The following is a 12,841-nucleotide window of genomic DNA, read 5'->3' as shown; positions in this document are numbered from 1 at the left end:
ACTTTATAGTTTATTTTTGGTGGCTTGCACAATCCTTAACGTTAACCAGGATGTTAACTTTTAGTAGAATGCTATTGAATTACTGTATTATATCTTACACCTGCTATATTCATATAACCATACCGCGTACAATGACAAGATTATTTCCAGACATACTAAACAATGTTTTATTGTAAATAACACGACCTGATCGTCCTAATATTCACGGTTTAATGTTTTTCTTTTTCATTTCAGTCAAAAGGACTATGGGATGAGTACGTATTGGCATGAAATTTACGAATGTTTTTAATTGCTGAAGTGCAAACGGTAATTTATGTGATTGTGCTTTCTACTATTGCGCACTAAGTTATACTTTACTTCCTTCTACTATCGAAGCACTCACTTGACTATGTTCGAGGAGACGATCTTTAATTGCGAATTATTTCTATTTAAGTTACAACTTTAAGTGTTTCCGTCCATCCGTCCTTTCGACCGTTCGTCCGCCCGCCTGCCTCCCCTCCCCCCCACTCGCTCGCTCGCTCGCCCGAAGACCGTCCGCCCGCCCGCCTATCTGTGCATCCATCCCTCCGTCCATCCATCCATCCATCCATCCATCCATCCATCCATCCATCCATCCATCCATCCATCCATCCATCCATCCATCCATCCATCCGCATCTGGGTGGTCTCGTAATTGCTTTCCTTGGGTTAGACCAAAATGCGTACGGTAGTGGGAGAAGACTTGACAATATTTTCACGTGCTACACACTTCAAAGAACTGAGCCGGCGGGGAGACGCACCGAAAACTGGCAATATGGCTGCTTCAATAATACACAACTAGCCAGAGCACGTGCTGCCCGAGAACATCGTGTTCCATACTAGCGTGCCACCATGGCTTACGCTGACCGTAACTAACGGCCAAGTGGCATTACTGGCTCCTGGAAAAAAATGGGCATCAATCTGATGCTCGAAAAGTACAATGGCAAAGTCGGGGTGAACCAATAAAAAATACACGCACACACACAAACAGCAATAAGGTTCATGCGCAGCCGCACTACTGCATGAAGTACGGCTTCTGTCGCACTATGTGTACTATCTCCGAGAACTGCTTTCACTACCGTGGCGGGAAGGCACCGTCAGGGACTACCATCTAGTTCACATGACTCATGTTCGCAAGACTTTGTACGGTCCGAAGAAGTGAATGAGCAGTTTTTCTTACAATCCCTGGCGTCGGACTGGAGTCCACGTCCAAACTTGATCGCCTGAACGGTATTCAACTTGTCGATGGCGAGCATTGTAGCGGCATGCGTCTGTACTCTGTTGGTGCGTAATGTTTAGGCGGGCTAAATGGAGTGCTTCTTCGGCGTACTGGGTAAGCTGCACTGCATCAGGAGTGATCAGAGCGTCGCAAATGTCTGGAAGCATCGCATCCAGCATCGTCTGGACCTCACGTCCATAGACAAGATGGAAAGGCGTGAATCGCGTAGTTTCCTTGATAGCAGTATTGTACGCGAATGTGACATACGGTAGCACTTGGTCCCAGGTCTTATGCTGTAAATCTACGTACATGGATAAGATGTCAGCGATGGTCCTGTTGAGTCGCTTTGTCAAGCCGTTGCGCTGCGGATGATCTGCCGTGGTCTTACGATAGCTCGTGGAGCTGAGCTTGAATACGTATTGAATAAGCTGGGACGTGAATGCTGTTCCTCTGTCTGTGATTACGCATGACATGGCCCCATGTCGAAGAAGTATCTGGTCCATGAAGAATAGGTCGCTGTCGGAAGCCGTAGCACGTTGTAGTGTCTTTGTTTCGGCGTACTTTGTCAAAATGTGGGTGGCTGCTACGATCCACTTGTTGCGAGCAGATGATAGCGGAAAGGGCTTTAGTAAATTCAATTCTATTTGATCGAATGGTGCTTTAAGTGATTCTATTGGTTGAATAAGCCCCACGGGCTTCAGTGGTGGGGATTTGAATTGTTGACACTCTCGGCAGCTTTTCAAGTAACGCTTAACGGATGCAGAAAGCTTAGGCCTGTAGTGTGTTTGTCGAACTCGAGCGAGAGTTCGAGAGAAACCTAAGGGACCACTTGTGGGCTCATCGTGGCACGCGAGAAGAATGTCGTCACGCATGTCAGTTGGCACAACTAAAAGATAGGTTCTCTCATTGCAGTTGGAGGTTTTGTTTTACGGGACCCTATCTCGCAAGCAGAACGACGACAGGCTTCGAGAAATACATTGAGCTATGGAAAAAATGCGTCCTTCAAGGTTTTCGATAACTGCGCGAATTTCATGGTTCACGCGCGGTCGTGTAGTCAGATCCGTTGGAGTAAGGGCGCCAAGGAAACAACCGTCATTATCGGTGTCGTGGCCGCAAACTTTGACAAGTGCACGAGATAATGAATCAGCATCTTTGTGCTTGCGACCCGATTGGTAAGCGATTGTGAAATCGAATTCCTGCAGACGAAGCCTCCATCGTGCCAGTCGCCCACATTGGTGTCATAGGTTCGCTAACCAGCACAACGAATCATGGTCGGTAACTACCTTGAAATGGATTCCGTAAAGGTAAGGCCTAAATTTAGTTGTGGCCCGTACAACAGCTAGGCACTTTTTCTCTGACGTGGAGTAGTTGACCTCGGTGCGTGAAAGAGTGCGGCTAGCACAAGCTATCACTCACTCTGTGCCCTCTTGTTGTTGGACGAGGACAGCACCAAGACTCACGTTGCTGGCGTCAGTATGAATTTCAGTACCAGCGTCTTGGTGAAAGTGAGCGAGGACTGGTGGTGTCTGCAAACGCTCCCATAGTTCACAGAAAGCTGCGTCCTATTCTTCCTCCCAGACGAATGCAACATCTTCACGAGTGAGTCGAGTGAGTGGTCAGCAATCCTTCGAAAATTGGCTATAAAGCAGCGATAGTACGCGCAGAGCCCTAGAAAGCGACGTACTGCCTTCTTATCACCTGGAACAGAAAACGAAGCCATGGCGGTACTTTTGTCAGGATCTGGTCGAATATCATCCGGCCTGACAGCATGACCGAGAAACTTAAGTTCATTGTAGGCGAAGAGGCAATTTGCTGGCTTCAGTGTCAGGTTAGCAGAGCGGAGCGCTTGCAGCACATTCTGAAGACGCTTCAGGTGCTCCTTAAAGGTCGCAGAAAACACGGCAACATCATGCAGATAAACTAGGCACGTGTGCAACTTTAAACCAGTGAGAACAGTGTACGTCATTCTCTGGAATGTCACAGGTGCAGAACAGAGGCCCAAGGGAATCACTTTGTATTTACATAGGCAATTCGGTGTAACGAAGACGGTTTTTTTCACGTCTCGTTCATCAATTTTGATCTGTCAGTAGCCACTTTTCAAGTCTATGGATGAAAAATACTTGGCCTGCCGCAGCTTGTCGAGGATATCGTTCATGCGGAGCGGCGGATAGACATCCTTTTTAGTCACGCTGTTAAGTTTCCTGTGGTCCACGCAGAAGCGCAATGATCCGTCTTTGTTTTTCACGCGCATGACCGGAGATGATCAGGCACTCTTCGAAAGCTGGATAATGTCATCTTGCAACATATCTTGGAATTAGCTTCTATCATGTCCCATTCCATTGCCAAAACGCGGTAAGGGTGTTGTTTTATGGTCGAGGCGTCGTTATACGTATTTATTCGGTGTTTGGTAATCGGTGTCTGACGAACTTTCGAGGTGGACGTGAAGCACTCTTTAAATTGATATGGCAGTTCACGTTCCTGGGTCTCTTTTTCCGAGATGGTCGAATTCACATCAACTTTTGCAAGTAGTGAAGTCATGTCGATTGGAGTCGGTCGAAGCCCGTCGTCGGCTGATGTAGATGCAAAGGATTCAGAAACGTCTGCTATAGGGTAGGTGAAATGAATGACGGTGTCAGAAAACAGGGGCTGGCACTCGTTACTGAAATTAGTCACAAGTAGAGCAGAGTGTCCGTCATAAATCGTGACGAGGCTGCGTGCAGCGCAGACACAAAGCGCGAAAAAAAGCGCGAAAAAAAGCGCCAAGTTACCTTCGGCGAAAACCTCACCATGCCGTACCTTGTTGGACACAACATCAACTAGAACGCTCGAACGCGGAACTAACGTGATGCTGTCGGCAGAAACGCGAATGCGCTGTCACGGATGTCATAAGATTTGTCGGTGGATCCAGCTGTCGAAAACATTACGGTATGCTCTCGAAGATCGATAATAGCGCCATGCTCCCGCGAAAAGTCGACTCCCAGGATTAGGTCTCAGGAACAGTCACAAAGTACGAAGCAGCTGGTGAGAAACGTACGTCCCCGAATGCTCGCTCTAATAGTGCACGTGCCGATTGGGGTAACTACGTGCCTGCTGGCAGTACAAATTTGTGCTTCGTACCAAGACATAACTTTCTTTATGCGCGCTGCTAGTTTTCCGCTCATGATCAAGTAGTCTGCACCTGTGTCCAATAAGGAACTAACGTCATGGTGACCGTCGACTACCACATGTATATCCGAAGAAAATCTGCTTTTGGCTTTCGTCGCTTTCGTCGGGGAATCGCTTCGTGTGCGTGCTTGCGTCGGTGGGAGGCCTTGCTTGCGTCGAGTGTCAGCGGTCTCGCTCCCGAAGGTCGCTTTCGTTAGTTTTCCCGCCTAGGGCTTGGTGAGTGCGCCGGTGCCGCCCCTGGGAGGCTCCAAAAATTTGGAGAAGAATGCCTTGGGGATGGTGACCACTACTGCCACAGCAGTGCCATGCGCGGCTGTGAGAGGTAATCTTCATTACCTCTCGGTCTTTCGCCCAATCTCGGCTGTGGTTAGTCGACAGCAAAACCCTGTATACCGAGGCGGTGATAGGGACATTCGCGGTACATATGTCCAGCTTCACCACAGTGATAACACAGTAGTCGTCTGTCCGGTGTGCGCCATATGTCGAACTTTCTGGGAAACGACCGTCGATTTTTCAAGTGCTGAATTGGCTGCAGCGAAGGAAGTGCATCCTGAGGCATAGCATAAACGAAGCGTGGTGAAGCAGGAACTTATTGAGTGACAGCTTCTGCCTATGATGCACGACATGGCTCAATCGGTAAAGGCGGGACATAACTGGATTGTGGCACTGGAAGAGCCTGTCGTATTCGTTTCTGAGGAGGCTGCAAATATACCCTGCGGTAGGTTGGGACTGGCACTGAATCCTTTGGAGTTCGCGCACCACCGATCGAATGAGGTCGCAGAGAGACTTGGTGTTGATGCTGCTTCCTGCACCTCCAATCTGACCTATTGACGAAGCAGCACTCGCCGGTCGCACACAGTAGAGCGCTGCTGCAGCACTTGTTCCATAGTTGTGGCTTAGGTCAAAATTTTGCCACGGTTTTTTTCGGGCCAGAGAAAAGCTGGTCCTTCACTCCCCGCATTAAATAACGGACCTTCTTTTTTTCTGCCATGTCTGGGTCGGCTTGACGAAAGAGGCCCGTCCCGTCCTTGACGTACATCATGACACTTTCGTTCGGCATAAGAGGCATAACTGAATTGCTCGCTCGGCTCGTTCACGGTGATCGCGATTGGCCCAACTAGACTGCAAGTATCGACGAAAGGCGCTCCATGAGAAAAAAGGCTCATGGTTTTCGAACCAAGTACGAGTGCCGTCCTCCAAGCTGAAATACACGTTCATCATCTTGTCGAAGTCGGTCGAACCATTTTAACTAGATACCTGTTTAAACTGAACCAGCCAGTTTTCGACATCTTCCAAGACAGAACCGTGAAAGACCTTCGGCACACGTGTCTTCCACAGCATATGAGGCGTGGCTGCAGCGCCTTCCAGTGCGCTGGAGGCTGCAGCGCCTTCCTTAGCGTTTGGGGGTGCGACAGACTTCATCGCGGCAAGAAGTCCACGCTCAGGAGGTAGTCCTGGGAATCTTCGGCTTGAGCGCTGAACACTAGCTGTCACTGCAGCTACAGGGCTACCTGGAGACATTTGAAACATCGGCTGGGGGTCACCCAGCCGCTCCACCAGTTTTCACGTGCTACAAAAGGTCTTCAACTCGGAAGGACTGAGCCGGTGGGGAGACGCACCGAAAACTGGCAAGATTGCTGCTTCAATAATCAACGACTAGCCTGAGCACGCACTGCCCCAGAACATCCATCCCATTCATTCTAGCAGCCAGCCATGGCTTGCGCTCACCGTAACTAGCGGTGAAGTGGCAATATTGTCCGGCTAGTCATGGCATGAAAAAGATAAATTCCCACCAAGTATGTAGTCAAACCACATTTACCGGATACTTGGTGTGCAAACCTCGGTGGTCTTATAATTGCTTCACTTGGGTGATACCAAAAAGAGTAAGGTAGTGGGAGAAGACTTAAGAGTATTATCAGGCTGGTCATGACATAAAAAGTCAAAATCCTGCCACGTATGTGGTGGGATTTTGACTCAATTACTAAACACTCGGGGCGCAAACCGCATACGTCAGACCGTGGTGTGTGGGACGCCACAGGTTATTGGCAGTTTATATACCTAGGAATTGTGAGAGCAGGCACTGGTAATTGAAATGCTACAGATTTAAAGAAAAAATCACATTCACTGGACTGACTAGACAGCTGTTGAGTATATATAACAGTGCCATTGTCAGCTTTATGTGGAGATTCGTATCGTGAATTACGCCAGAATAACGTACAACCATTTTGCACGCACAGCCACGTTTATCCCCGCAACGACAGCACAGAAACACATACACATACTATAAAATTGCTACAAACCCAAGCAAACAGGCAAAATATGGATGAACTTACAGATTGAATTTCCCAAATTTGGTCCGTAAAGAGGCCCTATCTCTCTAATGATGAACATTGAGATAAAAGATAGTCAATGTATATTACTTGAAAGCTCAGCAGGCGGGTTGCTGAGGACCTTCCGGAGCACTAGCCGATGGAGTGTCTTGACGACCATCGAGAGAGTAGAGAAGTCGTGGTCTTGCCCTGGGTCGAAAACGTCGTTGCGTCCTGCCTGCACCACTTCCAAAAATGTTTTTCCTCTTCCAAGTTTTGCCATCTTTTTACGTCGGCGTCTGTAAAATATTCAGTACTGCTGGATGGCCCGGCGAGCGTACCTCGCGGGCATCACTGCAAACCCGGCGTGGGGTGCCTTTCTTCGCCGAGCGGATCAAATCTAAACGCAGAGATTCCGAGAGCCACGGTCTTCTCCACCACCTTTCAGGCTCGAGCTGCCGTATCATCCCCTCCTATCTCATGCGCAAATGACTAGCATCATGCCTACCTTTCCAGACATCGCAGACTTCATGGCTTGCTGGCGGTGGCATCCATGACTCAAACGTGACAACCATCAAGCACTGAACTGGCGTATTCTGCGTGGCAATAATATATTCTACCCCCGGGCCACGCCAGCTCTCGGAAATGTTTTTGAAAAATGCCCTATGAGGCCATAATGTTCGTGAAATGTGAGTGATGTCGGAATGCTGGCTGTAAAATTTCATGAACTTTACACATACACTCCTATCATATTGACACAATGTGACTTTAAATTACGCGCGCTAGCAAATACTTGTGCCTTCTAGTTGATTTTCAACGCATGAGCCTGCGAGACCCAGCTGCGCGCGAACCGTGTTGGAAAAAAGAAGAACGTAGAAGAAAAGGCAGAAGTGAATCCTCGAGACAATCTAGCTGTGTTATTAATCTCGGGCACAAGTTCACCCTACCTACGTTAGCCTAATTAAAGAGTTCATTGAAGAGTGCGTTACAAATCTGGTGGAGGTGCTGGGTATGATGCCAAGCCCCTCTCAAGTGACGAAGCACAGTCCAGAACCACAGCGATTTCGACCCAACGAGCTGACGCCTGTTCATCAGCGCTGCAGTCGACGCCTACGTGGTGAGGGTCCTGAATTTTCACCTTTATCGACTTCGCTTGGAACATCAACGGCTGTGAACGGGTACGCAACCGACATGACAGCTCAGGTCACTCCAGCCAACATTGTAGTAAACCAGCCAATGCTACCAAAGCCTTTCTATGGCGAAAGGTACGAGGACGCAGAGGACTTGCTTGAGAACTTTGAACGCGTCGCAAAGGCTAACGAATATGGGGAAGAGCGCAAACTTGGAAGTGTTTACTTCGCACTGGAAGATAGAGCACGAACGTGGTATGAAAACCATGAAGCTACCTTCCAGTCATGGAATGACTTTCGACGAGAGATGCTCGCTGTTTCCCGAACACAGACCGCAAAAAGAGAGCTGAAGCTGCGCTCCAGACAAGAAACCAGCGAAATAACGAAACTGTCACCATGTATCTGGAAGACATGTCTCGCTTATTCCGCCGAGCGGGTTCAAATATGAGCGAAGACAGAAAGCTGCGCCATCTAATGCGAGGCGTGAAGCAAGAACTATTTTGCTGGACTATTTCGAAGCCCGCCGCCCACCGTCGACGAGTTTCGTTCCGAGGCGGCTACAGTGGAAAGGACGCTACAACAGCGAGCAAGGTTATACAACCGGGATGCAATCGTCACTTCCTTGGACATGTTGCTATCAGCCTTCGGTAACGGCATGGAAGCACTACGCGAGCTGGTGCGGTCTGTTGTGCGAGAAGAGCTGCTGAAGCAGCGTCTTGACCAGAACGCTCCAATGCTTTCGTCTCTGGCCGATGTGATCCGCGAGGAGGTCAGGCAGGGGGTACGCTAACCTTCGAGCAACGCACAGCCAGGGCCGCCACTACAACAGAAGACGAGAGTGACGTATGCTGATGTGCTACTACGAGGACCTCCAGGACGTGCGGACGTCGCGGCGGCTACACCTATGCAGTACCCGATGCCGCCGAGCACCCTGCAGCCAATGCCAGAGAGGAGACTAAGGAAGAGCGATGTCTGGCGCACTCCCGACAGGATACCGCTGTGTTACCACTGTGGGGAGCCTGGTCATCTATACTGAACGTGCCACTACCGCCAGGCAGGTCTACGTGGTTTTCCTGCTAATGCATCTAGACCACGAAATGGTGAACGTCCCTTCGAAATTGAGGAATACCTGTCAGGTCGTCAAACCTCATGTGGCTTCCAGCGACACCAACCTCGTGCAACGACAACGGGGAGGTATAGATCGCCTAGCCCCCGACCTTCAGCAAGCTCTCCAAGGCCTCGTTACCAAAGCCCGCGTTGGGAAAACAAGAGTCAGCGACCTGTGGAGGCAAGCCTGCTGTCGACGCTAATGCAGAAAAACCTCCATTGCTGACTCTGAACGACGACCGATTCAGAAACCAGTGCTTCGATAGTGACGTTTCTTCCGATTTACGTGTGTTCGTTGACGGCTACGAAGTCATCGAACTGGTAGATACCGGCGCAGATTGAGTGATAAGTAGCGGACTTTCTAAAATACTAAAGAAAGTGCGGACTCCTTGGGAGGGACCCCAAATTCGCACAGCAGGAGGGCACCTCATCAACCCTACTTGAATATGCACAGCAAGAATCGGAATACGGGGTTTCACGTACGTCGCAAGTTTTATTGTGCTGCCGGAATGCTCAAGAGACTTTATTATCCACATGGATTTCTTACGAGCCAATGGCGCTGTAAATAACTTGCGAGAGTATTCCGTCGCATTCTCGACTTGGCATGCTATTGCTACTTTTGAAACGGAAGAAAACGTAAATGAACTTTTTATTGCAGATAATGGCGACCTGGTGCCGCCAAGATCGAGCATATCTGTCGCAGTAAACAACAAAGCATTCAGTGAATTTGAAGGATTTGCTGACAACAACACTGTCTTACTACTCCAAAAAGCGATCTGCATGGCACGAGGCTTTGTTATGTTACGTGACGGATGTGCAAATGTTCTACTCACAAACTTTCGAAATGAGGGGCAGCACGCTGCAAAAGGTATTGTCATCGCCAGTCTGAATGGTTTCGTCCAGGTTACGGTGCTGCGCACTTTCGAAACCAATGAGTCTGATTTCGAAGACGTGGAGTTTGTCCTTGCAGCCATCAACATCGAACCAGGCCTACTACCAAGCGAAAAAGAGCAAATAGAGGGTCTTTTAAAAAAATTCACCGAATGTTTCTCGTTGTCATCTGAGGTTCGACGCACTCCTATCGCCAAACATCACATCATTGTCGGCGAGTCAGTGAGGCCAATACACCAGCATCCCTACCTATGGTCACCAAGAGAAAGAGAAGCTATTGGTAATCAGGTTGAAGAAATGCTCAAAGACGATGTAGTCGAGCCTTCATCAAGTTCATGGGCATCAGCTGTTGTTCTTGTGAAGAAAAAAGACCAAACATTACGTTTCTGCTTTGATTATCGGAAGCTGAATGCCGTCACCAAACTGGATGTTTATCCTCTGCCAAGAATTGATGACACTCTGGATAGGCTGCGAAATGCCAGGTATTTTTCCTCATTGGATCTTAAAAGTGGGTATAGGCAGATAGAAGTTGACGAAAGAGATCGTGAAAAGACAGCGTTTGTGACACCGGACGGTTTATACGAGTTCAAGGTACTCCCTTTTGGCCTTTGTTCAGCACCCGCCACATTCCAATGGATGATGGACACAGTGCTTTGTAGTCTTAAATCGCAGTCATGCCTGGTTTATCTCGACGATGTTGTAGTTTTCTCTTCTACCTTCGAGCAACATTTGGAGAGGCTCCGGGCCGTGCTCACTGCGATCAAATCAGCGGAATTGACGATAAAACCGCAGAAATGTCATTTCGGCTTCCGTGAGCTGCTTTTTTTTTGGCCATGTCAACAGTGAAGAAGGCGTCTGTCCAGACCCTGCAAAAACTGAGGCCGTAGCAAGATTTCCGAAGCCAACAGACAAAAAGGCTTTTAGGCAATTTTTAGGTCTCTGCGCCTATTATCGATGGTTTGTTAAAAATTTTTCACGAATTGCTGGATCACTGACGCGGCTGAAAAAAGAGGAATTGCCTTTTGTATGGCTTGCCGAACAAGAGGATGCCTTCAATGAACTACGAAAGTGCCTTCAAAGCCATCCTGTTCTGGCGCATTTTGACGAGGAAGCGGAAACTGATATCCACACGGATGCAAGCAATTTAGGTCTTGGGGCCGTGCTCATCCAATGGCAAAACCGACAAGAACGAGTCATTGGGTATGCCAGTCGCACACTTTCGAAAGCTGAGCCGAACTACTCAGCGACCGAGAAAGAATGCCTTGCCGTGGTATGGGCTGTCAGAAAGTTTCGACCATATCTATATGGTAGGCCTTTTCGAGCTATAAGCGACCATCATTTGCTATGCTGGCTGGCTAATCTCAAGGACCCTTGTGGACGGCTTGCACGATGGAGCTTGCGATTACAGGAGTATGATATCACGCTTGTGTACAAGTCAGGTCGCAAGCACAGTGATGCGGACTGCTTGTCACGTGCTCTGATTCAACCTGCTGCTTCTGCTTCCACCGAGGATGGTGAAGATTTTATTTTCTTTGAAGCTGTGACACCATCAGAGATGGCACATCAGCAGAGATCCGACCCTGAGATACTCCTCTTGATGAAGTACCTACAAGGACAGTCTGTCGATGTTCCACGACTTTTTGTCCGCGGCTTGTCAGCGTTCGTCCTACAAAACAACATCCCGTATAAAATTAACTTTGACAACAATACAGCGACATTCCTCCTTGTCGTCCCTTCACCTCTGCGACCAGAGATTTTGGAGGCTTGCCACGACGATCCATCAGCTGGGCACTTAGGAGTAAGCAGAACGTTAGCACGCATCCGCACTAAATACAACTGGCCGAAGTTGCTTAGCTCTCTATGACACTATGTCAGAACCTACCGGGACTGTCAAAGACGTAAAACGCCACCGCTAAAACCAGCAGGTCTCCTTCAACCTATAGAACAACCAGAAGCCCCATTCACACAAGTGGTAATGGACTTACTGGGCCCATTTCCTACGTCTTCATCGGGAAAACGGTGGACATTAGTTGCGACCGACTATTTAACCAGATATGCCGAAACAGCGACTCTTGTTAAAGGATCAGCCGTTAAAGTAGCCAAATTCTTCATTTCCAACATCGTACTGCGGCACAGAGCTCCAAAAGCGTTGATCACGGACCGAGGGACTGCATTTACGGCCGACCTGATGAAATGTGTTATGAAATTGACGCACACCAGTCATAGAAAAACGACGGCATATCATCCTCAAGCAAATGATTTTACGGAACGACTGAACAGAACGCTGGCTGATATGTTGTAAATGTACATTGATATAGAACACCGTACTTGGGATAAAATATTACCCTATGCAACATTCGCCTATAACACTGCGATGCAAGAGACAACACGGATGACGCCATTCCAACTTGTTTTTGGCCGGATGGTAACGACACCTTTAGATGCAATGTTACCTATTGACGAGACGCCCGAGAATTACTTTGACGTTCACGTCTACATACAAAGAGCAGAAGAAGCCAGACAGCCGGCACGATATCGCATTCTTCAACAGCAGAAAACCAACACGCATCGATACAATCTGCGAAGAAGAGACGTCCAGTACGCACCAGGAGACAGAGTATGGGTGTGGATTCCTGTACGAATACGTGGCCTGTCAGAAAGACTGCTTCGCCGCTATTTCGGTCCGTACAGAGTGCTCCTCCGCGTCGGCTCACTCAACTGCAAAGATATGCTAGGGGGACAGGATATTTCATCCCGACGGCGGCATCGCACGGAAACTGTGCATGTCGTCAGGATGAAACCATATCACGACAGGCAATGAAACGCTGAAGATACAACGTTCTTTGACGTTAACGACATCCCCGACGAGAGTTTGTGAATGACTGCCATGCAACCAGTTCGACACAAGCATCAGGACGATGCACTCTGGAAAGGAGGGCAATGACACAATGTGACTTTAAATTACGCGCGCTTGCAAATACTTGTGCCTTCTAGATGATTTGC

This window comes from Rhipicephalus microplus, chromosome 7 (genome assembly GCF_043290135.1).
Source record: "Rhipicephalus microplus isolate Deutch F79 chromosome 7, USDA_Rmic, whole genome shotgun sequence".
In the NCBI taxonomy this organism is placed as follows: domain Eukaryota; kingdom Metazoa; phylum Arthropoda; class Arachnida; order Ixodida; family Ixodidae; genus Rhipicephalus; species Rhipicephalus microplus.
Note: the sequence above shows the minus strand (reverse complement) of the source record.